At 38.2% G+C, this 25,944-nt stretch overlaps 1 protein-coding gene across 6 annotated transcripts in view; it reads right to left on the reverse strand.

Moving 5' to 3' along the window:
* Positions 1–25,944, reverse strand: part of LOC127452596 (semaphorin-6D-like) — a 206,965-nt gene that overhangs the window by 161,002 nt on the left and 20,019 nt on the right. For 5 of the 6 annotated variants that reach the window (XM_051718187.1, XM_051718182.1, XM_051718185.1 and 2 more), the window contains exons 2-3: positions 24,496–24,607; positions 1,277–1,335 (exon numbers count right to left, since the gene is read on the reverse strand). The gene's annotated coding sequence lies outside the window, so the exon portion shown is untranslated. The remainder of the gene's footprint in view (positions 1–1,276; positions 1,336–24,495; positions 24,608–25,944) is intronic. The other variant, XM_051718181.1, reaches the window with a different exon arrangement.

Consider the following 25,944-nt stretch of genomic DNA (forward strand, 5'->3'; position numbering starts at 1 on the left):
ATTAGTAACTTGGAATATGAAGAGGAGGAAGAGAAAGACTGCTTTGTTCTCCATCATACCAAAAAGCAATTAATACAGTAATCCTGTCCCAACAGGCCTGGGAGGAGGGCTCTATGTAAATGACCTCAAACAGGAGAGCGAGTGAGATGAAAAAAATTAGCTCCAGGCTGAGGGTAATAAATAAATATCCATGCTGATTAAAAACCCACTAACATGTCTCACCAATGCAGGTCAGCCACATTTGATAAGCACGAACAAAAATGAATGTCTCATTTCTTCTTCTCAAGGTGACCTTTCATGCCAACTAAAAAAAAAGATATATAACAATTTCTTCATTATTTCATCATTATTATTTCTTCCAATACAATATATATGCATTCATTATACCTTCAAATGCAATGACAATGACGAATACAGCTAGAAATAAAGATTCATAACTAATACTCTTCCCATTAAAAATTATCTTCCTCGATGACTTGCTGGATTAAACCAATCAATCTCCTACACATGTGGTCCTACAAGGACAACCAGATGTTCTCCAGTAGGGATAGGCCACAATGGTAGACTACTTTGTCTGTATGTACTGTATATACATTCTTATTTTTGTTAGTCAGTTTGAATGGTAAAACCATTAATCATTAAATAAATCCCTGTGTGATACTCGAGGAAACAAGATCTTAGATAAGTGTTATGGGAATAAAAAAAATGCGTACACTGCAAAGTCTAAACTCCCTTTGTCAAACTGCGATCATAACACAATTCATTTAATCCCTACATATAAGATTATTTTAAAGAGTAGTAAGCCACAGACCCACAGTGGCAGTGTGGTCATAGGATAGCATTGAAATATTAAGGGGTTGTTTTGCTTGTACAGACTGGCAAGTTTTTCATGAAATGGACATTGATCAGACTACAGAAACCATAACAGATTATATACAATTTTGTGTGGACACGGTTGTTGAGACAAAAACGTTTAGAGTGTTTCCTAATAACAAACCCTACATTACGAAGGAAGTAAAGGATTGTATAAATAGGACAAAAATGGCTTTTATCAATCATGATAGAAGGGAACTCAAGCAAGTCTAGAAGGAACTAAATGCAATGCTAAAGAGTGCAAGAAAGCAACACAGAGACATTATTGAGCAGAGTTTTAACTTGGGAGACTCCAAAAAAACTGTGGGATGCCATGAAAAGGGTAATAAATATGGATCCGTGCAGGAAGAGACTTATAACCAATAATGATATGCAAAAGGTGAACAAACTGAAAGATTTTTACCTTAGATTTGAAGTCCATGAATCCCCCCTTGAGAATAGGACTGTGGTAGATACCATCTCCTGTGACGCAAGAGCAGAGACTGGAGATTATTCCTCATGTGGTACGGTCACTCTTCAGAAATGTGTGTACTAAGAAATCTACAGGTTCTGATGGCATTTATGCTTTTTTGTTTTAAAAACTATCATTTCCCCTGTGCCTAAAAAACGTTGTCCAGTTGAGAACAAGGTTTAGGGTTATGATTTTAGACCTGTGGCCTCGACATAAAATGTAATTCAATGTTTTGAACGATTGATGGTATCAGTCCTCAAAGAAGATGTTAGATTATCCCTTGACCCACTTCAGTTTGCTTACAGATCTGGCTGGAGCACTGATGATGCTATTAACAGTATCACTCGCCTTGTTAATTGGCATCTAGAAGATACACAAGCTTATGCACGGTAACTCTTTGTAGACTTCAGTTCTACTTTTAATACTCTCCAACCTCACTTGCACATTAAGAAACTGAGAGAGTTGAATGTGAACACTTTTCTTATTAAATGGTTTTATTCATTTTTAACAAATCGGACTCAGCATGTCAGGGTCAATAATTCATTTTCTGAAATTAAGAATATTAATGTTGGGGCTCCCCAAGGTTGTGTCAGTTTGCTGATTTTATTTACACTATATACTTATGAGTGTACTAGCAGCATGGAAAGTAATTATATTGTCAAATTTTCTGATGACACTGCTATTTTAAGTTTATTGCACAAGAATACCAGTCCTCTCAAGTATTTCTCAGAAGTGGACAGGTTTGTACAGTGGTGTGACAATAACTATCTGACTCTAAATGAGCAATATAATTATTACAGCATTTATTAAGCTTTGTTACTGTTAGCTAATAAAATTACAATTATTCATTGTTAGGTAAATGTTAGTTCATATTGCATTAACTAATGTTAACAAATACAAAATTAGATTTTAAAAATGTATTAGTTAATGTCATAATTAACATTAACAAACCTTAATAAATGCTGTAAAATTGTTGTTAATTTTTAGTTCGTGTTAACTAATGTTGTTAACAAATGGCATTTTATTGTAAAGTGTTACCAACTTGATTTTGAAAATATGAGGTTTTTTTACCCTAATCTTCAGGAGACTGCAGACATGATTTAGAGCTGAAGTGGGAACCAGTGCAAGCTTCTGAAATGCACTTCACTTATTTAATCAGTGGCCTTGCCCTGTGCTGTCAATATGGCTGATCAAACCGGTTTTTCCACATTACGTTAACAACTTCATGAGCTCTGTTAAGCACAGTATTAATCTCCAGCAAAACCCCACTTTTCACCCTGATCGATACACGCTGTATGTCCTGCCTCTGGCACAGAGACTGTGGGAATCGCTTTTTTGGAATCCAGACAAATTTTCACCACGCATTTCACACACACAAGAGAAAATCGAAAGGCAGCTATTTTTAAGATGTACCACCTTTCAAGAGCAGATAGCGAAACACTTAATATGGCCAAAATAAACACACTTATGCAGTGAGAATAACTGGAATAGAACTAAACTAAAAAAGCCAGGCAGCTTGGCAGAACAAAAAAACATTGTATCAGAACAGGTAGAAAGCGTAGAAGCTTAACTAATGGAGCCATTTTACCTCAACATAAAACACGTCTGTGTGTGGGCGAATGTAATGTAACATGCTATTTTGCAACCAGACTGGCAATTAGAGACAGGCAGTTTAACCAAGTTTGGTGCTTTTTTTTGTAAGAGAGTACTTTTTTCACTTTCTCGGAAAGGTACAGGTCTAATCCCGCTTGCTGGGAGTCCACTTAGTCTAATTGGCAGGTTTTGTGGGCATGAGGCTGGTACTCTAAATAACAGAGACCACCTTCCTTCTCTTGTATAAATGGCTCCTTCAGCACCATCATCTCCTTATTCCAATCAGGCCTTTAAATGAGCCAGGCCTCCCCCACAAAGATGATAAAGTGCTCCGTTAAATTAGAATAATGAGCCAAATGACTTGAGAGCAAATGGAGGAAGGAATTAGAAGGAAAGACAGCAGGATCTGAATGTGTCACATTCGTTCGTCACACACCCTTGAAGCGTCAAAAGGACAACAATGGAGTCTTCTGCTAGAAATATAGTTATTGTGTAACTGAGGGCAAGGGTAAAGTTAATGAGCACAAGAGTTGTTTACTTTAACAGACATTTCAGAAGTGCGTTACACTTAATTCCCAAGGTGCCCTCTCTGTCTGAAGTAAATTACAGCAGAGTGCTTTAAATCTCCTCAGCAAGCCAAAACTCCGTCACTCCAGTCACCTATTAAAGAAAGAGCTCAAACAAAAATTTAAATTCTGCCATAATTTGCTAATGCTTGTGATGTTCCAAATCTGTTTCACTTTTTGAACATAAAAGAAAAAAAATGGTTTGTGTACTCCCCCCCCCCCCATGACATTGCAATGAATGGGGAGTGGAGTCGTCAGAAGTCATACAATATCTTTGTGTGAGAAACAGACCCGAAATATAAGTCCTTGTTCACTGATTATCTCCCCCTCCGCACTGTTATCCCTAATGTTGTTTTAATCCAAATAAATTAAGTACAATAAACATAAAACCTAACAAATTACCTCCATAAGTTTGAGTTAGGTGGATGGTTTTAATGATTTCTCTCATTCTAATGGACTTCTTCAGTTCAATCAATTTATCTGAGCCTGTTTTAGTCCATTCTCATTTAATCAGTTTGTACACATAAGTTGAATTAAAAAGTTTACTTGCCAAATCAACTCAAAAACATTTGTTGAATCAATCAAAATCGGTTAACTCTGCATAATTTATCGCAAAATCTTTGATACTGACATATGTAAATTACTTTGAATCTAAACACCTGTTTGACAGACAATATCAACCTAAATGTTGTCCCAACTAGCTTAATAAATTTGTCTAACAAACTATTTAATATTGAACAATGTTGCTGATTTGCTAGACACCAGCATGCATCGCGGTATGAATATATTTGTATGGTTAGTTTTCGTGTTACAGGTTTATTGTTTGCAGTTTGCAGACTTTATCTGTGCATCTGTTGTTGTTTTTGTCATCACTGTTAGTTAATAGCTGTGTGATGTTCAGAGCTCATCTTTTTACTTAAAGCTACACTATGTAATTTTTGTTGTTGTTGTTGTTGTTATTATTGAGAGAGTGCAACACAAATCCATCTTCAAAACCATGTCTTTACCCAAATACACTTAAAATAAACCTATAATAATAATTTATTTTAGAGCTGTTGGGACGGATTTCACAGGAAATTGCATACATACGTCATTCGCCCGTGCGTGTCACATCATATCCGTACACAGAGAAAATAAGCTTTGGCTACCATAGTGCGTGTGTGGGAGTAGCTGAAGCTGAAAGTTTGTTGTCACAATGAATGAGAAAAATTTACCATGGATCATTCAAAAGCGCAAACCTCTGGGGAATCACCGGTTGTAAAAAAAAAACAAAGAAACCCAGAACAGAGCAGAGTCTACAAGCAAAAAGAGAAAGTGACAGAGTCCGTAACAAAACCCGAATCAGCATCGGCTTGGCTTTTCAGAGGTGGCGACAACTCCGAGATCTGAAAGTATTTAAAAGCGACCCAGAGATGACTTTTTTCTTACTCAACAGGTAAGATATTTTATTGATATGGTTTATGTATAGTTGTGTAATCACACAAGTCTGTGTGTGTGTGTGTAGTGAAATACAATAATTATACTGTGGTGCAGAACTTTTCACTTGCTAGCACGTGTGTATTTTTCTTAATAACGGCAATAATTTATATAAATAAATCCTTTAGTCACATGTGAGTCTTGAAATGATGTTGACCACTGGTTGGTAACAATAACAATCTATAAATTATTTACTACCGTGGTCTATCTGGCCAGAATATCATGCAGTTAAAAAACGTTACAATGTTTGACCTTATCAGACTAGAATTCATTGTGTCTAATGTTAACAAACGTTGCCTAACTTTTGTCATTTATTTCAAAATATCAATGTTTCCAATAAGTCAAAACAACAGCATAAGATATGGCACTTACCTGCTCAGATGACATGTTTTCAGATATCTGTCTTTTCCTTTCTTTCATTAATTATTTGTCCATTCACTCTGATAAGATGTCCTGTATCCTTGTGTACACCGACGCTTCGAACCACATTCATCCGCGCAGAGGAGCAGAGCCGAAGCACTACTTACGCCATTACCAAAACAATGTCCTTTCGCAAGAAACATGCTGTTTTATTTTTTAACCGCTAGGGGGCCAAAAGTTACATAGTGTAGCTTTAATTTATTTGTTGATTGTCACCATTACTGAGGTGTGTTTGTCAAGTGTTGAGGTCTATGTGCCTCCCTCACAATTATATCAATGTAACTTCAGTCAAAGTAAAGATAATAAAACAAGATAAGTTGAATCAACCCAAAATTTTTCCCACAGAATACGTAACTTTTTTAGGGTAATGAGTTTCCATACATTTTTTACGTTCAATGAACTTGTCCGGGCTTACAGTGTGCTGTTATTTGCAGCGACCAGCAGGTCATTGAAACAATTTGTACATTTACATGCGCAGCTACAATCCAACTACAGTGTGTTTTTGTGTAGTCTAGCTACAGTCTTTATCTGTCTGTCCAAAAACACATGACAATGCATTGTCGAATATTTGAAGGAAGGACACATAAAATGTGTTGCACATCATGTCTCTCTTTTGGAGCACGAGCATAATGGCAAGGCCAATTGCGGTCCAATTAGCGTGTACACATGCTGAATAAAAAAAAAAATCTAACTGGTATGATGTTGGACTAAAGCGTATACAGTACATGGCACTTTAAAAAAAGATGAATTACAGTTTTTATCTGACTGGAATCGATCATTTAAAGTGCATGTAAACAAAGAGAATCGAATCAGTCTGATTTCTGAACAAATTATTCTGACCGGTTACGTGAAACAGATCAACAGATCCATTAAAAAGATCTGATAATATCCAAGAACGTTTCATTTACGGATCGGATATGGCTTCACTGCAACAACAAAAATAAATTTCAAGACAAGTATTTTTGTCTTGTTTTCCTGTAAAATTATATAAACATTCTTTAAATGTGATTTATTTAATTGTCAATAAAATGGCATAAGATATTATTTCTTGTTTTAAGTGAACTTCAGACTTAAACAAGAAAACAAATCTGGCAATAGGGTAAGACAAATAAACTTGTATTCCCTTTTGAATAAAGTTTATTCTTCTTACCCCATTGGCAAAAAGTTTTGTCTTATTTTAAGAATTTATCTTACTAAATTCAGTTAGATTTCTCTCAAAACAAGACTTAAAATCTTAAGGAAGTTTGCTTGTCAAGTAAATTAATCACATTTTAAGAATGTTTAGATAATTTTACTGGAAAACAAGACAAAAATACTTGTCTTGAAAATAATTGTTTGGAGTGTACTTCTCTGAGAAACACTTATGAATGCGCCAAAGAGAGCTAGGACACGGAAGTGAGTAAATGATGACATAATTTTCATTTTTGGGTGAACTATTCCAAGAACCTTTTTGTGGTTACATCCTTGTGTCACATTTATTGTCATACACCCTCATAATGTCAAAAGGACAGCAAAAGAGTCTTGAGCTCGAAATAAAGTGCATTGTGTAACTGAGGCCAAGGGTAAAGTTAATGAGCACAAGAGTTGTTTACTTTAACATTTAACATGCTAAACTGCCACCTGATCCCGGAAGGGAGTGGTGGGAACTTTGGGCACGTAACTGGGCCGGGGTCTCAAGATCACGTGAGAGTGTGCCGGCCTGAACTCCAGGCATTCGCTGGTGACAGAGAGCGCCTGCAGGTCCCCAACCCTCTTGATAGAAGTGAGCGCCACCAGGAGGGCCATCTTCAGTGACAATTGCTGAGTTCGGCCTGCTCCAGGGGCTCAAAGGGGGCTCTCTGTAAGGCAGGCTTTTTTTTTTTTTTTTTTCACAGAGAGATCCCAAGACGGAATCAGGCACGGCCTAGGGGGATTCAATATCCTCGCGCCTTTGAGGAACCTGGTGATCAGGTTGTGCTGCCGTGAGGGTCTCCCATCCAGTGTATCGTGATATGCTGCTATAGCAGCCACGTACACCTTCAGGGTAGAGGGAGACAGCCATCTCTCCAGCCCCTCCTGAAAGAAGGACAACACAGACCCAACCGCGCATCTCCGTGGATCTTCCCCATGGGAAGAACACCAATTTGCGAAGAGACGCCACTTCAGAGCGTACAGCCACCTCGTAGAGGGGGCTCTGGCCTGAGTGATCGTGTCTACCACCGCTGGCCTCTCCATCTGAGACAAGTTATAAAAGGGCAGTTCAAATCTCCTCAGCGAGCCAAACCTGTCACCACAGTCGCCCGTTAAGCTAATTACTTTTATAGATTCGGATTGGTGATGAGACTTCACCTCCATTCGCTATCTATGTTGAGACAGACGGTTCTGGTAAGGAAGCTCAAGTGTGCAAGTTCTGATGCTCAAGTCTCTAATGGTTTCAGCCAGGGTCACATCTCATTGGCAGAACTGAGTATTTAAATAGAACATACTGTAATTCCATGCACTCAGATGCCAAACCAAGGCAAGAAATACACAAGATGGACATGTTTCAAGAAAAAGAGGGAGAGAATTAGATAATCCTGTAATATTTAATGCAATTGCATAACAAGCACATTTTTTTATTCCTGTGTAGACATATTTACTTCTTAAACAGAAGTTAGGGCGGGACATAACCAAGGATTATTATCGTAAACTAAAATGAAAACAAAGATTAAAACTAAATGTAAAAAACATTTTTTTTAAATTAAAAAATAAATAAAAAACATTTTCGTAAACTGAAATAAAAATACAAAATAACAATTGAAAAAACTGAAACTAAACTAATAAAAATCCATGGGTCTGATACTAACTGAAATAAAATAAAAATAACAATTGAAAAAACTGAAACTAAACTAAAATAAAAATCCATGGCTCTAATACTAACTGAAATAAAATAAAAATAATCCTGAATAAGATTTAGTTTTAGTTTTTGTTGTGGAGTTTTTTAACCATTAAACCCGCCATTACTGTAACATGAAGATGCCACTAGACGGCGATAATAGATGGCCTAATACCTCACTGCATCAGCAACAGAGCGAGAATCACTACCATCGTGAAGAGACAGTGAACAGTCTTTTTACTCATTCTGTCTTACCCTGTCTATCTGCGATTTGATTTAGATTTCATTTGAAGTTCAGCAGGGCTCGACATTAACGCTTGTCCGGAACAAGTGGATTTTTGAAGGGTCAAGTAAAAGAGAAAAGCAGCCTGCATGACAATTACGAAAAAAACAACTGGCAATATTTGTGATGTAGACAAGGCCTTATTGCAAAGTTCTTATTCTTTTATTAAATCAAAGAACCATAACAAGAACAAGAAAACCACTCACTGTTCTTGACTGGATAACTTTATTAGCTTTAAAAAGTATTAATGTATTTATATTAGGCTCTATGTAGCATTTCATTCTGAATGTTTACTTGAATGCTTGATACTGCTGTTAAAAACATTTAAAGCTGTTAACAAAAGCACAGTTTTTTATTTATATTAAAAATATATATATATTTTAATTATTTCTATTCATTGCTGTATTGTTAATTAATTACTGACTGTTTAGTAGTCTAGAATAATTCCTTGAGTACAATTCTTACATAAATTAATTAATGTGATTATTTGTTGTGATAAGCTGGTATCAAGAATTGCCAAATTTCACTAACAACTACAGAAATTTTGGTATTGTGACAATGAACATATATTGTGTATGGTAGATCTTGCTGCAATAGCATGAAAAAGTAGATCTCATTCCACAGAAGTGTGAGCACCCCTGCTGTAAATAATGGCGATGGAGGCTTTTCTTTGACTACCGTACGTAACATTATATAACTTCCATATGACAATAACCTCCTCCCCTTCCCAGCAGAGTTTACATTTCTGTCCCGGAGAATCGATTTGATTGCAGAGCTGTACTATTAGCAAGGCTGTTTCTAAGCATATGGGGGCCCTGAGCAAAATCCTACTTGGAGGCCACCTGCAATAATATTTTTTACAAATTGGACATTGGGGAGTCCAGCTATACGATCCACATTACATAAATACTTGTTTTCCCCATTCTCCAATATGCCTTAATATAAATACTAAAATAAAAACTAAATATACTGAAGAACTAAACTAAAACTAACAAATAACTAACGAACAAAACTAAAACTAAACTAAAACTAACAAAGAACTAACAAACAAAATAAAAACTAAATTAAAAATTAAAAACTATTTTAACCTTGGATGTAACGAAAGAATCCTCCATTTTTTTAAAAAGCCAAAAGGCATCAGTTACATTACAGCCGTGAACCATGATTTGCTACTTGCTAATTGGTGGCAGGTTGTATTATGGGGAGCGACATTTTCATTCAAGAGAGCATTTGACTGGAAAAAGATGAGTCATCAATATTTTTGGTCCATTTTCTCTGAAAACAGAGACTGAACATTTTAAACAAGTATATCTGCTAAAGGCTAATTTTGTCAACTAATTTTAGGAGTACACTAGTATAGATTGCTTCAAAGCTAGTAGACAAAAGCCAAAAAAAAAAATAAATAAATAAATAAAACCTCAAAGGGTCTTTAAAGGGATAGTTCAATTTTCAAATGACAATTCTCTCATCATTTACCCACCCCATCCCAGATGTGTATGACTTTCTTTCTTCTGCAGAACACAAAGATTTTTAGAAGAATATCTCAGCTCTGTTGGTCCTTACAATGCAAATGAATAGTGACCAGACATTTGAAGCTCCAGAAATCACATAAAGGCCACAAAAAAGTAATTCATAAGACTGCAGTGCTTAAATCCATATCTTCAGAAGCGATTTAATATGTAGTTGTGGGTGAGAAACAGATATTTACAAGAAATTTACAATATTTAAGTCCTCCCCCCAATAAATCTCCACTTTCACATTCTTTCACATTTTCAAAGTGGAAATTTGTAGTAAAAAAGGACTTAATTATTGATTATTGATCTGTTTCTCACCCACACTTATCATGTCGCTTCTGAAAACATGGCTTTAATAACTGGAGCTGTATGGCTTACTTTTATGTGGCCTTTATATAATTTTTGGGGCTTCAAAGGTCTGATCACCATTCACATGCATTGTATAGTCTTACAGAGCTGAGATATTCTTCTAAAAATCTTAATTTGTGTTCTGCGGAAGACAGAAAATCTGTGATGGCATGAGGGCGAGTAAATAATTGGAGAATTTTCATTTTTGGGTGGATTATACCTTTAATGCAGTTTCTAACAATATACATCATTATACAAGATATTTCAAGATCTGTTTAGCTTTGTAGTCCATTGTGTATTTGATTAAGGAATACATGGTAGAATCTGATCCCAGATCTGCTATTTTTCTATGAACACAGTGCCTGCCTCCCTCAGAGACATCTTGAAGCAGGGCTTTCCTCTTCATTTACATTTTCCGTGCAACAAAACAAATGTCATCCTCAAGGATATTTGCATAAAGCAGCCTGTATTAACCTCATTCGTCTCATTTCCTTGAATTTGTTACTCCTTTTTTGTTCCCGAAATATACTGAAAAACCCTCACATCTCCGGGTTAGGAATCCCTGCCTCCCTGAGCACAGCACGAGTTCCTCAGGTCCAAAACAAACGTTCTTTCAGCCCCACTAAAAAGGTGAAGTTCTTGGTTTCATCACACTTAGTTACAGCATGATGAAATTAGTTGTTTTATCTAATTTATTCCCTTAGGCAGAACAAAAAGTCTTTAAAAATAAAAAAAAATGCAAAACAGTAGCCATGGCCTAGAAGTCAGCAAATGTGCTCCAGCCATTTTGAGCTGAGGTGCTCAAGTGGCAGATTAGAGTTCGAGTTTGACCTGCATTATATTCTGATCCCACCCAGCAACCCTTATTCCCATCCCTTTCTGTCTCTAATTTTTCTATCGAAAAAATGGCAAAAAAAATTAAGAACAATCCCTGTAATGCACATCCTCTCTTGGCTTATTGCTTTAATGACACATAACTGTACACAGGAATTCTGAGAAAAGAAACAGAGTAAAATGCAACAGAGATGTATTTACAATCTTGACTTCGTTGATAAGCTGACAGACAGAAAACTAGAGGAGAGGAACATTCATAATGGGTGGTGTTGGCAGTGAAGGGGGGTTAATCCAGCACCAGACAGAGAGCCTCCATATCCATCTGCTTAACAGCACCCCATCCTCACAAAGCACAGGCCTCAGATCCACCTCAATTTTAACCAGGGGCTCTTGGCTAAAGATCTGGGCTGACCTGCATGCCGGATCCCTGCAGACTTTGCCTCCCTGCCTTCCAAATCACCAACCCCTGACTTTGAAGTTTCCAGAAGGAGAAACTCTGAGGAGCCTGCAATCTCACCAGCCTGGCTGTTCTCAGGATTAAGTCATACAGATGAGCCAGGAGGTGCTTCCGGGCTCCGATTGTGAAAGCTTTCCCCCAATGCCAGCACTGATGGATTAACACAAGAACTAAAGCCAGCCAACAACACATAAACAATGCACAAACAAAGTCTAATGCAGGACTGGTCCAAAGAAACCAATTTGTGAAAAAGAACAAAAGGACATGGGCTGCTGATTTCATCCGTGACACACTCTTTCTTCTTCTCCTGTTTTCTTTTGACTCCTTATTTGGTTCTGCTTACTAAAAGAGAAGAACCCCAAAATAACTCCATCTAGAATGCCAACAAACTTTTGCAGAATTTCTCACATTTTGTTTTATTATTGACATAATGCACCTTACTTAAAGTCCATACTCAACAGCAAGATAAACACAACCGTGATGAAGAGGCTAGCATTGCTGGTCACCAGCAAATATTGTGTTTTGTATGCTGATCCTCAGCATGGTATGCTGGTGTCCCCACCGGGCAAGACTTCCCTGGTCAACCAGTGTATCCAGAGAGACCAACACTGCATGAAAAGAGTAAACTCTGGAAAAATGTGGGAATAGTAGCTGGTGGAATCGATCGCAACGGTTTCAAATTACCTCATGTCTCATTCACAGGTTATACATTACAATAATAACAAACGTAAACAACTTATTTACGGTTATGTTCTTTTTTTTAAAAGAAAGAAAAAAATGTTTAAAAAAAAAAAAAAGGTAAAAACATCACATTTCACAATAATATAATGTCATAAGTTTTTTTTTTTTTTTTTTTTTAATAAAACATTTTTTGCATGTTACAGTTTTCACGATTTCAGCTTGGTTGGCACGGATGATGATTTCAGTACACGCTGAAGATGTGTGAGTGTCTGCGCGAACAAGTTGCACGGCGGTATGCAAATATAGACTGACAGACAGGAAGGACATCCTATCATTACATTCGGTACGAATGCAATGATTGGTCGATCATTTTTTAGTCCTGTCCCTTCCAAAGATGATATATATATATTCTTTTTACATTTAGACCACTTAAATTATTGATTGCTATCAGGATGTGAAGAGACATTTTCATCCAGTATAACAAAAAAAATTTCTGGAAAAGATTGCACACCCTAGCTTTAACTTCAAGTTTGTCAGAAGTAGTAGGGAAAAACGGACCCAAACAATATGAAACTGTTAACGTCCACAAAAGGCCACATACCTCAATTCATCGGACATGTAGAGGAAAGTGTTAAGTTTAATGGATATTCACATTTGAAATTCGGCTAGTTGTAACGACTGATAGCAGTCCTGTTAAGAATGCCTTTTTTATGTTAATAGCTGGCAATTGAGAGTGAAAAGTGTTAAGTGCTTTCTGTGTTTTCAGAGCGGGGTGGGGGCAAACAACTGAAAGTTTGGCTTATTGTAGGCTACAGCGAACAACATTACTGTACAGACAAACATGCTCAAACAAACACCCTGAATGTAAAAATTGTTAATCAAACAGTGGTGATATTTAACTTAATAATAACTACATTTTATTTTACTTTATATTTTTGAAAGACATTACAGAAGAAACTTTGATATTAGAATGCAGAGATTTGTCTGTTTTTAGTTTTTTTTAGTTATGTAAATTTTCAGCACCTACGCTGTTACCATGTGCTGACATAATAGTGGATTTAAATGGTTAATGGATCATTCAGAACAACTGCCTAAAGCATTTGGTCAATAGCCAGGATCACTTGGTCAAATGTCAACCAAACTGTATTGCTGTATTTTTATTACAAAGTACGGGTACTAAAGAAACAGAATTCAAGCAATTTAATCTGTCTAATTCAAAAGAGTTCATGTACAGTACAGTACATTAGTAAACTGTACGGGTAAAGTCTCTTAAGGGAAAGGAGGAGGCGGCAACCTGCTGAACAATCAACGTAAACTTTTAATGGTATAAAGAAACTGAAACATAACATAAACACACACACAGAGCGGCCGTGTGTGTGTGTGTGTGTGTGTGTGTGTGTGTCTCTCTCTCTCTCTCTCTCTCTCTCTCTCTCTCTCGAACTGGCGCCCCCGGCTCGTCTTTATTCCCCTCCCGACTGATTAGGACAATTCAGCGCCAGGCGTGAATCCTCACGGTCCAGCCACGCCTTTCTCCTCGTCACATAAACAAAAATAAGAAGTTCATAAAATAATAAAAACATAACCAAAAAATAAAGTAATAAAAACCAAAAAAATCCCAAATTCTAAAATTTCAGTTTAAAAAAAAAAAAAAAATTTGATGTGTGCACTATGAAAACTTTAGGAATCATATAGGCCTAAATCTCAACCATTGTGCAAAGTGGCATTACTACTGATACCTTCTCTTTTATCTGGCTTAACTGCACAGATTAAGTACTAAGTACATATCTGCCTGCAGTATGTTCCACAGGTAGGAACAGTCATTCTGTGTGCCCTGCAAACTCCATACCTCCACAGGGCTCCCAAAAAATGTCAGTCTGGGTGAGGGTGCAGTGTGTGTTGCAACGTGTATCTTTTCCTGGGCAATATCTTAGAGGTGTTCAACAGGTGTTTTTTTGCAGCCAAGACTTTCAGATATGTGTCTATACAAAAAATATCTACTGGAGTCTCCCCCATTGTTGACTATTCATGACTGACCCCCTAATTCCCACACACATACACCATCTCAAATCCCCACCCCCTCCTGCACAGACTTGTAGTTCTGATCTCTGGTCAGAGTTGTTGAAGAGTAATTTCAAACACACCTTCAGCTGCCTGAAGAACAAACATGACTCTTAACTAACAAATAATTTTTGAACAACTTTACTTTGAAAAAACAAATCATTTTAACATTTTAGGGCTATTGTTTACAAATTATTAGACCTGCTAAAGCCCTCTCACAATATCAGCCCACATATGAAAACAATGGTCATATAAAATTATCATGTTTACTTGAGAATGCATTTAATAAAATTTTCTTTTTGAAAAAAAAAAAAAAATTAAAAAAAAAAAAAGATAAAATGTAGATTCTTCCATTTTCTCTATAAAGTATCATCCTGTTCAGTGAGGAAAAAAACAGTCCTGCAAATATTGTGAATTTGCACACAATAGCCAGTGCAGGAGCCAGAGTTTTGTGTAGGTAATCAATGGCAAAAAAAGAACAAACTGAGTTGATGCTGTTCATGATTGAGAGGGCTGATTCACAGCTGTATAGAACCAAATGTATAATCAGGATATTTGCAAGTTAAGTTTCACGCTATCATTTTGTTCCAAGCCCTACAGACCATGAACAGATGAGACACAATCGTTTGGCACTTCAAGAATAGTAAATAAAAGCAAACTTTTCAGCGCATATTCTTTGAACGTTTAGTTTTCATAATTGATTGCTTTTGTTGCCTAATGTGCTGACAACATTTCTGTCACAACTGCTGTGATAATTTTTTTTTTTTTTACATCTGTAGACTCCAAACAACTAAGCAATTTTATATTAATATATTTTTATATATTTTATATTAATATATATTTATATATGTTATATATAAATGCATTTATATACACATTTACTGGAATGCATTCCGGTCCGCACAACTGATGACGGCTGAATGCTGCTGCACGTGCCAATGAGCTTTGGTAAACTCACCGCTGATTGCGAAGGCTTGCGCCTATGAATGCTGTTTTGCACAGAGAGCACTCTGGTATTTCAGATGGTGAGACAATTTGATCAAAAATCAGTCAGAGGGCCAGACAAAGATGATTGGTGGGCCGGATTTGGCCCCGCGGGCCGCCAGTTGTCTAGCCCTGGTTTATACTGTATTAAATACCAATACTGTGTTTAACTTCTGATTTTAACTGCATTATAATCTCTCAAATAGTGGTTCCTCTTTTTCACAGAATCATTTTTCCCCACACGACTCATCTTCTGAGGTTTTTTAAGGTAAACTTTAAACTGTTGCTGCAGTCTTTTCATATCCAGTTTTATGTTGGTTTAACTATCCAGTCTTCTGTTACCAACAATATGATATGTCTTTTAAGCATCCTGAAAGACTTACAGTATAATGAGGCTATGAGTAAGAAGAATTCCTACTTTCATTCTTGAAAGATAAAGCTGAGAGACTCAATCAAGATTGTGGCAAAGAGAGAGGAGTGAATATAAAATCAATAATACAGTTGATGTAACTTTTTTTAATACAAATGTTGTAAGAGAGTTCTTTGAGTGGGTGTTTTCAGTGGTTAAACGACTGTCATGTTTTGCAGTTGCTGAAGACCAGGCCAACAGAGACAGACACAGGCGTGTTGTGTGGAGTGTTGTGAGGACATGATGCCTGATGAAGATGATGATGTTGTCTATGGCAGGCCAGTGTGGCTTGTAAAACCAGCAGCTTTCAGAAGCTCTGTTCCAGGAGCAACAGAAGAGACTTGATGCAGATCCACACTATACTGGGAATAATCACTTTCGTGTTACAGCAAGTGACAAAGAGCATCATGCCAGTTAATTTACTGAACTATAATTGAAGCTTCACACTGTGTTTCAGATGTTTGTATATTTTATTATTGTTATATTTTAGTGTATTTCACGTTTTCCTTTTAATAACGACATTTAAACCCAACATTATGTTGTGTCAACACTGATTAAAGGCATGTAATGCTGTTTGGGATTAGGTGGGTTAAATCTGAAATATAACCAATAAAATTAAAGCCAATGCATGCAGTGACCCAATGGTTGTCAAGATTTAGGGGTAGGTGAAGTTTGAGGGCAGCCAATCCAGTTTGAGATAAATGACCAATAAGAGTGACCATTTTATCCAGAAGGTGAGAAATGTAAATCTGACTCAGATGTGAAAAAGTCTCCTGACAGACAACTTAAGAGGATTACTTACCATGGCAACAAATGGCCATAACACATAAGGAATCGTCAGTCAAAAACGTCCAAAATGGTATATAATTGGATGTAATCGGGCCTTGGAATTTAACACTCCCGGCCTGTTCTTTTCTGAAAATGTCAGAAATTCAGTGGTTTATGCAGGAGTCTATGCAGGAGGCTGAACACAGCTCTTTTCATGCAGTGCAAGCTGTTTGACCCTCATTTCTGACATTTAGCAACATTCAGTCCACCAGCTAAACCAGCATAAACCAGCATGGAAATTCAGACAGGTCTGTCTAAGTCTTTTCAGCTGGGATGTTTACAACCAGCCCAGCAAGCACATAACTCTGCAGGCGCAATTCAAGCAAGCTAATTTTACAAACATCCCAGCCAGTTGCTTATTGGTGGCAAGGAAAGGTGGAGGGCATGGTTGGTGGGCAGAGCCTTCCAGAGCTCTGTGCACAGCTGCAGGGCCTGCGGGCAGACAGATAGAGCCCAGCTACAGCAGGTGCTGACATTAATGAGTGATAAACCATCAGAGAGAATTTATAAATCAGTAAAAAGCTATGGTGGACTAAACCCTCTGCTGGCACCTGCCAATTCAGTTGATCTGTGGTCAAAAAAAGTTCCAACAGGAAGGAAAAATGATTTTATGTTTTAGGGAATTTAAATTGTCAGGTAGCTATGGGGTTTCAATGAATTCTTGCTTTTAAGGCTGCTGGAAAGCTATCAAATATTCTTGAGTCCAATTAAAAACTCAAAAGAAAAACACTGTTAGGACGAGACTGGAAAGTAAGTTCAGTTTTGTCTTTTGTGTCACTGAGTGTTTGATCTGTTATCTTTGGATATCGGAGAGTAAATCGTACTTTGATGAATGTGAAAAAAAAATGGAAGAACAGAATGTGGCCTGAACACCTGTACTCCAATTCAAACAATTAGGAAAAAGCTGCTGTCAACATTGCTGACATGATAATTTCACTCACTCTTGTCAGAACTAAAAGGAGTAGTTCACCCTCAAGTTGGTCACAAAAGAAACTCAAAAGGAGATGCTTGGGAGTACATAAGTGTTAGTCATCATTCACTTTCACTGCATCTTTTCCCATACAATAAAAGTGAATGGTGACTGAGACTGTCATTCAACTCAATATCTTGTGTGTTGCATTACACTTTATCGTTGTTAAAGCGATAGTTCACCCAAAAATGAAAATTCTCTTTTTCACTCACAGGATTCACTCACCCTCCTGGCATCCCAGATGTGTATGACTTTCTTTCTTCTGTAGAACACAAACAAATATTTTTAGAAGAATATCTCTGCTCTGTAGGTCCATACAATGCAAGTGAATGGGTGCCAAAATTTTGAAACTCCAAAATTCACATAAAAGTAATCCATATGACTACAGTGGTTAAATCCATGAGTTCAGACATGATATGATAGGTGTGAGTGAGAAACAGATCAATATTCAAGTAATTTTTTTATCATAAATTCTCCTCCCTGCCCAGTAGGTACAAAGTGAATCACCAAAAACAGAAGGAAGTGAAAGTGAAGGAAAAAGTATTAAATATTGATCTGTTTCTCACCCATACCTATCACATCGCTTCAGAAGATATGGATTTAACCACCAGTCAGTACTTTTATATTGCCCTTATGTGGATTTTGGAGCTTCAAAATTTTGGCACTTGGATTGTATGGACCTACAGAGCTGAGATATTCTTCTAAAAATCTTTGTTTGTGTTCAGCAGATGAAAGAAAGTCATATACATCTGGGATGGCATGAGGGTAAGTAAATGATGAGAGAATTTTCATTTTTGGGTGATCTAACCCTTTAAGCACATTGTCTGGATGTTTTTTAGTGTATTACTGAGTGGTTGTAAGTGTGTTCTCTGGCTGGCTCTCTGTGGTTGTTTACTGACCTCAAAAGAGCTTGCAACTGATTAAGTCAAAAGCCGCCATAACAAAGTCCCTCCTTTAGTGCAAGTCTATAGGATTGTATTCACCCATTTTAATGTCTGAATACCGTAAATGTAATACTGAAAAAAAAAAAATTTACTATTTACTTAAAGAAATTGTGCATCTCTCCTCAACAAGCCCCTCAACTTGTGGTATCAATTACAGTATGTCTGTACTATAAGTGTAAGTATAAGTGTAGTTTAAGTTACAAGTCAAAGTGAAATTCTTAGGGTTAGGGATTGTTTTCAAATCCCTAATCCTAAATATGAGCAACAGTAATTGTAATGTATGCTTTAGAAAGCCTCAGTAATGGAGAAACTTGTGAAATGGAAAGATATTAGGTAGGAACCACTTGCAGAGCATCCTGTATATGTGTGAGAATTTCACAGCGGTTACTGCACAAACAAGGGTTTAAATGAGAAAATGAGTGAACTGGTAGACACTGCACTTGTTAACAATGTGCTAAAAGCTGTCAAGCCATTAAGAAAGAGAATCTCTCAGGAAGGGAGCACTGTACTGACCTCACCAAGAGAAAGGAGTTTGACCCATTGAAACAGATGATATGATACTTGACCCAAACACTACCGTTAAACTGAGCAGGTGTCCTAAGCAGGTGCAACGTGATAAAGCAATAAATGCTAAAAGCTTTCTGTTCCTTGTTAAAGTTTTTTTTATTTTATTTTATTTATTTATTTTTTTTTCTCCAAACAAACTGTGATGAATACATTTTGTCAATCACTTGGTTTCTATCTGAGCTGTTTAGCCCCAAGCACATCTCATTGGTCCACAATCTATAATTGTGGCACATTGCACAGCAGTTTCACATTTAATGTGGACAGACAATTAACAAATAGCTAAAAACTTGGTTAGGGCATGGTTTATGAATCTGAGGAGAGCTGACTTACCAAGGATCCTTTATCTACCCTGGATCATCTGACCCCAATTATAATTCTGACATCTTCATTCTCTCTGAGCGCAGAGCTGAAACAGATTACTCATATCTTACGATGTATCTCCACAGTCACTGTGGGCAGTCTAGGGGACCTGAACTCATCTTTGTGTGAATACATATAGTGTGATAAACTACACAGGGAATAGTGATAACAGCTAAACAATAGAGCACATAATGGCTCCATATGGCTCATCTAAATAAAACAAAAATACGCTGTCAGATCAGAGCAGCAGCACCGCAGTGTTTCGAACAGGCTGAGGGAGACGGAAATGTGGAAGCGCTGGAGGTCGCCCGTGCTGTTCAGTCTTCAACTAGGCTCAAGTTCAAATGCAGCCCTGCATCTGGCCAGCTTTCTGCTTCCCTCAGCCAGTCGACAGAGCCCGCCACCACCAGCCCTGCACCCAGTTCTGCACTTTAGTAAGTGTATGTCTGTTCAGGGGGAGTCTTGATCTCTGGAATATTTAGGCAGACAGAGGGCATGGGTACAGACCACTGTTGGGGAAGCTACTGTGAAGCTGTAACTTTTCAAACTAAAGCTATTCGTAATTTTATGTAGTTAAACTCAAGCTCAAAATAATGAACTACACTAAAGGCTTCTAACAAAAATGAGCTAGCTACACTGAAGCCACTTAATGGGGCAATATCTCTATAAATACAGTATCTTACCATCCAATTATACATTATATAATCATTTTTATTGTTTTTATCATTTTTATAGTTGTATATTGTTCTAGCACAATTATTTTTTTTTTAATTAATGAACACTGATCCTGGGAATCCAGGGAAGATGGCACCGCAGATGGCTGCTTCAGTGTGGAGCTTTCTATCATTTTTGTTAATTTTGTTTGTTTGTCATGTTTTTTGTCACTCTTTCCCGATCAGTTTCACCAAGTATGAACTGCTGAATATTTGGCAAAGCATACCTGATAATTTCTTGCCGGTGTTTTATTATTATGACGTTTTATTAGACATCTTAGTTGGAGGTGCTGCGGTGCTCTACAAGCAATCCAAAAGACTCACATGAGGGAAGAGAGCCGGCACACTCGTGAAGCTTAGTCACCGCGGCTTTAGGACTCCGCTGCAGAGTATTCATCTGGTGAATGTCTGCTCCCTCACCAACAAAACAGACGAAGTGCTTCTGCTCACTCAAACAAATAAGGACTTTTCTAACTCTGCTGCTCTGTGTTTCATGGAAACCTGGCTGAACGAAGCCATCCCGGACATTGCGTTTCATCTGCCAGGCTTCCAGCTGTTCAGAGTGGATCGCGTTGCGGAATCATCGGGGAAAACGAGCATCGGGGTGGAACATGCTTTTACATGAATGAAAGTTGGTGCACAGATGTAACAGCATTGAAGAAGATGTGCTGTCCTAATTTAGAAGTGCTCTTCATCAACTGTAAGTCTTCCTACTCGCCGTGGGAATTTTCTTCGTTTATTCTGGTGTGTGTTTATATCCCACCACAAGCGTGTGTGAACACAGCTTTGCAACAGCTGGCTAATCACATCACAGACACAGAGCAACAACACCTGGACACACTTATTATTATTCTGGGAGATTTTAATAAAGCTAACCTCACCCGTGAACTGCCAAAATACAAACAACACATCACATGCCCCACCAGAGACAGAAATATATTGGACCACTGTCACACCACTGTAAAGGATACATATTTCTCTGTCCCATGTGCAGCTTTAGGACTCTCTGATCAATGTCTGGTTCATCTTCTTCTGACCTACAAGCAGAAACTAAAATCAGCTAAGCCTGTAGTAAGAACTGTAAAGAGATGGACCAATGAAGCAGAGCTGGAACTACAAGCCTGTTTTGACTGCACTGATTGGAGTGTTTTTGAGGCTGCTGCCACAGACCTGGATGAGCTCACAGATACTGTGACATCATATATCAGTTTCAGTGAGGATATGTGCATCCCTACTAGGACATTTTTATTATTCAATAACGATAAACCATGGTTTACAGGAAAACTCAGACAGCTTTGTCATGCCAAAGAGGAGGCTTACAGAAGTGGGGATAAAATATTGTACAACCAGGCCAGGAACATATTGACTAAGGAAATCAGAGTGGCTAAAAGAAGCTACTCTGAAAAGCTGAAAAACCAGATTTCAGCCAACAATCCTGAATCTGTGTGGAAAGGCCTGAAAAGCATTACCAAGTATATGACACCTCCCCCTCGCTCTGTGGAGTCTACTAATGACTGATGAACTGAATGTGTTTTACTGCAGGTTTGAAAAGCCCAGTCTCACACCCCTCCCCCGCTCTGATCTTAACTTCACGCACACAACAACACCTCCTGGAACTCCCTTCCTGCTATTCAACCTGCACTTATCATCTGTGAGAAGGATGTGTGCCGGTCTTTTGGAAACAAAAGACTAGGAAAGCTTCAGGCCCAGATGGTGTTTCACCTGCCTGTCTGAAAGTCTGCTCTGACCAACTGGCCCCCATCTTCACACAGATCTTCAATAGATCACTGGAGCAGTGTGAAGTTCCCTGCTGCTTCAAACGCTCCACCATCTTTCCGGTCCCCAAAAAACCCAAAATCACAGGACTAAATGACTACAGACCTGTCGCTCTCACATCTGTGGTCATGAAGTCATTTGAGAGACTGTTTTGTCCTACCTGAAGGACATCACTAGACCCCTGCTGGACCCCCTTCAGTTTGTTTACTGAGCAAACAGGTCTGTGGATGATGCTGTCAACATGGTACTGCATTATATCCTGCAACACCTCGACAGACCTGGGACTTATGCAGGGATCCTATTTGTGGACTTCAGTTCAGCCTTCAATACCATCATGCCTAATCTTCTCTCAACCAAACTGACCCAGCTCTCCATGCCCACCCCAATCTGTCGATGGATCACCAGCTTTCTGACAGACAGGCAGCAGATAGTGAGACTGCGGAAACAACCGGGACCCTCACTATTAGCACTGGTGCTCCTCAAGGATGCGTTCTCTCTCCACTGCTCTTCTCCCTGTACACGAATGACTGCACTGCAAAAAACACCACTGTCAAGCGCCATAAGTTTGCAGATGACACCACGTCATCGGCCTCATCCGCGACAGTGACAAGTCTTCATACAGACGGGAGGTTGATCAGCTGGCTGTCTGGTGCAGTCACAACAACCTTGAGCTGAACACGCTCAAAACAGTGGAGATGATAGAGAACTTCAGGATAAATCCCCCCACACTCCCCTCACCATCCTGAAAAGCACTGTAGCAGCAGTGGAGTCATTCAGGTTTCAGGGCTCTATCATCTCTCAGAACCTGAAGTGGGACACCCACATAGACTCCATTGTGAAGAAGGCCAAGCAGAGGTTGTACTTCCTTAGCCAGTTGAGGAAGTTCAACCTGCCACAGGAGCTGCTGACACAGTTCTACTCGGCCATCATTGAGTCTGTCCTGTGGACATCTATAACTGTCTGGTTTGGTTCAGCCACCAAATCAGACGGAAGGAAACTACAACAAACAGTCAGGACTGCTGAGAGGATTATTGGTGTCCCCCTGCCCACCCTCCAAGACCTGAAGGTCTCCAGAGTGAGGAAATGTGCAGGTAGAATCACTCTGGACCCCACACATCCAGCCCACTCCCTCTTTGAACTGTTGCCCTCTGGCTGGCACTACAGAGCACTGAGCTCCAGGACATCCAGGCACAAGAACAGTTTCTACCTTCAGGCCATTTTCCACATGAACAATTAAACTCCCTCAGGACTCCACCGTAGTGCTATAATGTAAATAAATATCTCATGTACATATTTAAATTCACTCAGATTTAATTCAATAACTGTACATACCCCTACCTTGCACATACATTACCACTTGTACATGTACATGCGCCATTCTATGTTATATGTCCTATTATTTTTATGTCTATTTATACTCTTATCTTGTTTTATATTCTGTGTCTCACTGTAATGTTCTGTGTGCACTTGTTTATCCTATCACCAAAAAAAAAAAAAAAATTCCTTATGTACGTGAGAACACTTGGCAATAAAGCTCATTCTGATTCTGATCTCAATTAGGGGGATAGCATTAAATTGAAGAGATACGTTTACATGAAATAAAGCACATTATAATTTACATAACTGACTAAAAACAGTAATAAACATAAGCACATAACTAAATATTTCCTTATAAAAAAAGAAAACATAAGGGACCAAGAGACCACTGTGCAGGGACTAATGAACCAAATAAATCAATTAATTAGAACAAACAGTTCTTTCCAACGCTTCATACGAGAAAGGGGACATTCTAGGAAAGTGCATCTGATTATTGCCTCAGTCAGCTTGGCTGATTAGCTATGTATGCAATACAATGTGACAAAAACCAGTTATGTACTGTTTGATCATGCTTCATGACTTCTAGATGGAGAAAGTCGCTTGTTTATAGAAAAGCTAGACTATTATGTAGACTGAACCTCTGTCACGCCATTGAGAAATGTAGTCAAGTTTGTAATGTCACAACTTTTAGTTAGTTACTACCCAAAACTGGTACAGACTTGAGTCTAAAGCACCTTGCATTATGCATGCTGTGATGTATGTTTTGAGCAGATTTTTACCCAATCTTCATGTCAAGTCTCCTGTCTTATCTGTTTTGTCAACTCTGTCTGTTTTTCACTCTGTCTGAAAAATTGCCCATTTCATTTGAACCCTCTCAGACTTTTATAATGTTTGTTGACTATTTACCCTGAGACTTGATTCATACTCAAAAACAGATTGTTTGATCAATTTTACAATGTTTCTTTTAAATTATATTTGTTTTCGATGGTAAAAATCTAAATGTTTGTCCCTACGCAATTGCCTCAGATGTACAGATCAGCAAGAATATTGATATTTAAATATTCTGGCAAATCAAGTCATTATACTCCAAAGGCCTCAACAGTACATCACAAAACAAATGACAGAGCAGGGCACAAGGAGAATCTTAAACCATCTGTGCAAATCTGGGGGTCTATGGTTCTTACACCAGTTCATTAAACGTCTTCCAATATGTTCTTACCTCAAAAGCAGATCCAATCAGACAGCAGGACTGCAGTCAAGTGATCAAGGAGAGGCAAGAATCTGCTAAATTGCTGGATTGCTTAATGAAGCTCAGACATTCCACAACTGACCTAAGAGCAAAGATGACCAAAATTAAATTAGTGGTGAACAGCAGCAAGGACCACAATTGCACAATTCTGGATATTAGATGCAATTTTCTAATTCAGGGATGGGCATTTTAGTCATTTTGAGTACTCAACAGATAAATCAAATAAGCAGATTCAATCACAAAAAAGCTCAACAGAAACTGCCAAATTTTGGAGGTCATGTTCTCAACTGTTGTCTCCACACAGGCCTGTTAAAATGTCAGACTCAAATCTTTTCATTAATTAATTATCTGGTCCGCAGATACAGTTAATGAAGCTTTACACAGTCATCTCAAGACTGTGACACTTAGACACGAAGCCAAAATTAACAGAAGAAATGCTCAGAGAAAACAATGCGGAGATGACGATGGAGGCGATTTTCACTTAACATTCATTATGGGCAGATTTCAAACCAAATCTCTACAAATCCCCCATCGGAAGCTGCCCAAATCTCACGGCATCTCAGAGTGCAATCTGCTCCTCCAATCTGCTGCGTGGGAATGAGAGACAAGCTCTAGCCAGCCTTACTGACAGCACCATGCGCTCCACAAATCTCCTATCTTGCTCTTTATGTCTCCATGGCGTCTCCTTATTTTCTTGGTCAGTCTGTCTCTCTTTATCAGCCTCTCCATCTATTTCACTTTCTACCTATGCACCTTATTCTCTCCCTGTCTGGCTGTCTTTCCTTCTGGCTCTGTTCCTATTTTGCTTTGCATAAAGAGAGGCCACAGTATTGGATGTAACATGGTGTCCTAACCAGACGCGATAAAAATGAAAAAATCCCTTCCATGTAAATCTAAGGCTACATCCACATTAATTTGAAAACAGTGTTTTTATTTTCATAAAGTTCTCCGTTCACACTGTCATTTTAAAATGTTTTCAAAAGTTGTTTGTCTACACTGAAACGTATGAAAACGCTTAAGTCCCCTTACTGCGCATGCGGAAAATCGCCGTTCCATATAGGGCCTAAAATGGCAATTATCCTGGTGTTTTGCCAACGGACACCAATTTCGAGTAAACTTCCCATTGCCTTTGAAGGAATGCTATGTTATGGTTGTGCAAAGTAACATTTATCTTTAACAACGCTATCAATGTGGATATCATGCACACCAATGCCGCTATAACATGGGCTGCCATATTGATTGTTTTGGGTTGAATAGATCACATGACAACAAATACGTCATCGTTTCCCAATGTCTCTGTTTTTCAGTCCACACTACAACACAGACGGCGTCTTCAAATGTATCCACTTGGGAGACAGTTTTCAAAAAGCTCAGTTTTCAGTGTCAAAAACCACATCTCAGAGTGGACTGAAGGCTAAA

The sequence above is a fragment of the Myxocyprinus asiaticus genome, chromosome 15 (genome assembly GCF_019703515.2).
Source record: "Myxocyprinus asiaticus isolate MX2 ecotype Aquarium Trade chromosome 15, UBuf_Myxa_2, whole genome shotgun sequence".
Taxonomy (NCBI): Eukaryota; Metazoa; Chordata; class Actinopteri; order Cypriniformes; family Catostomidae; genus Myxocyprinus; species Myxocyprinus asiaticus.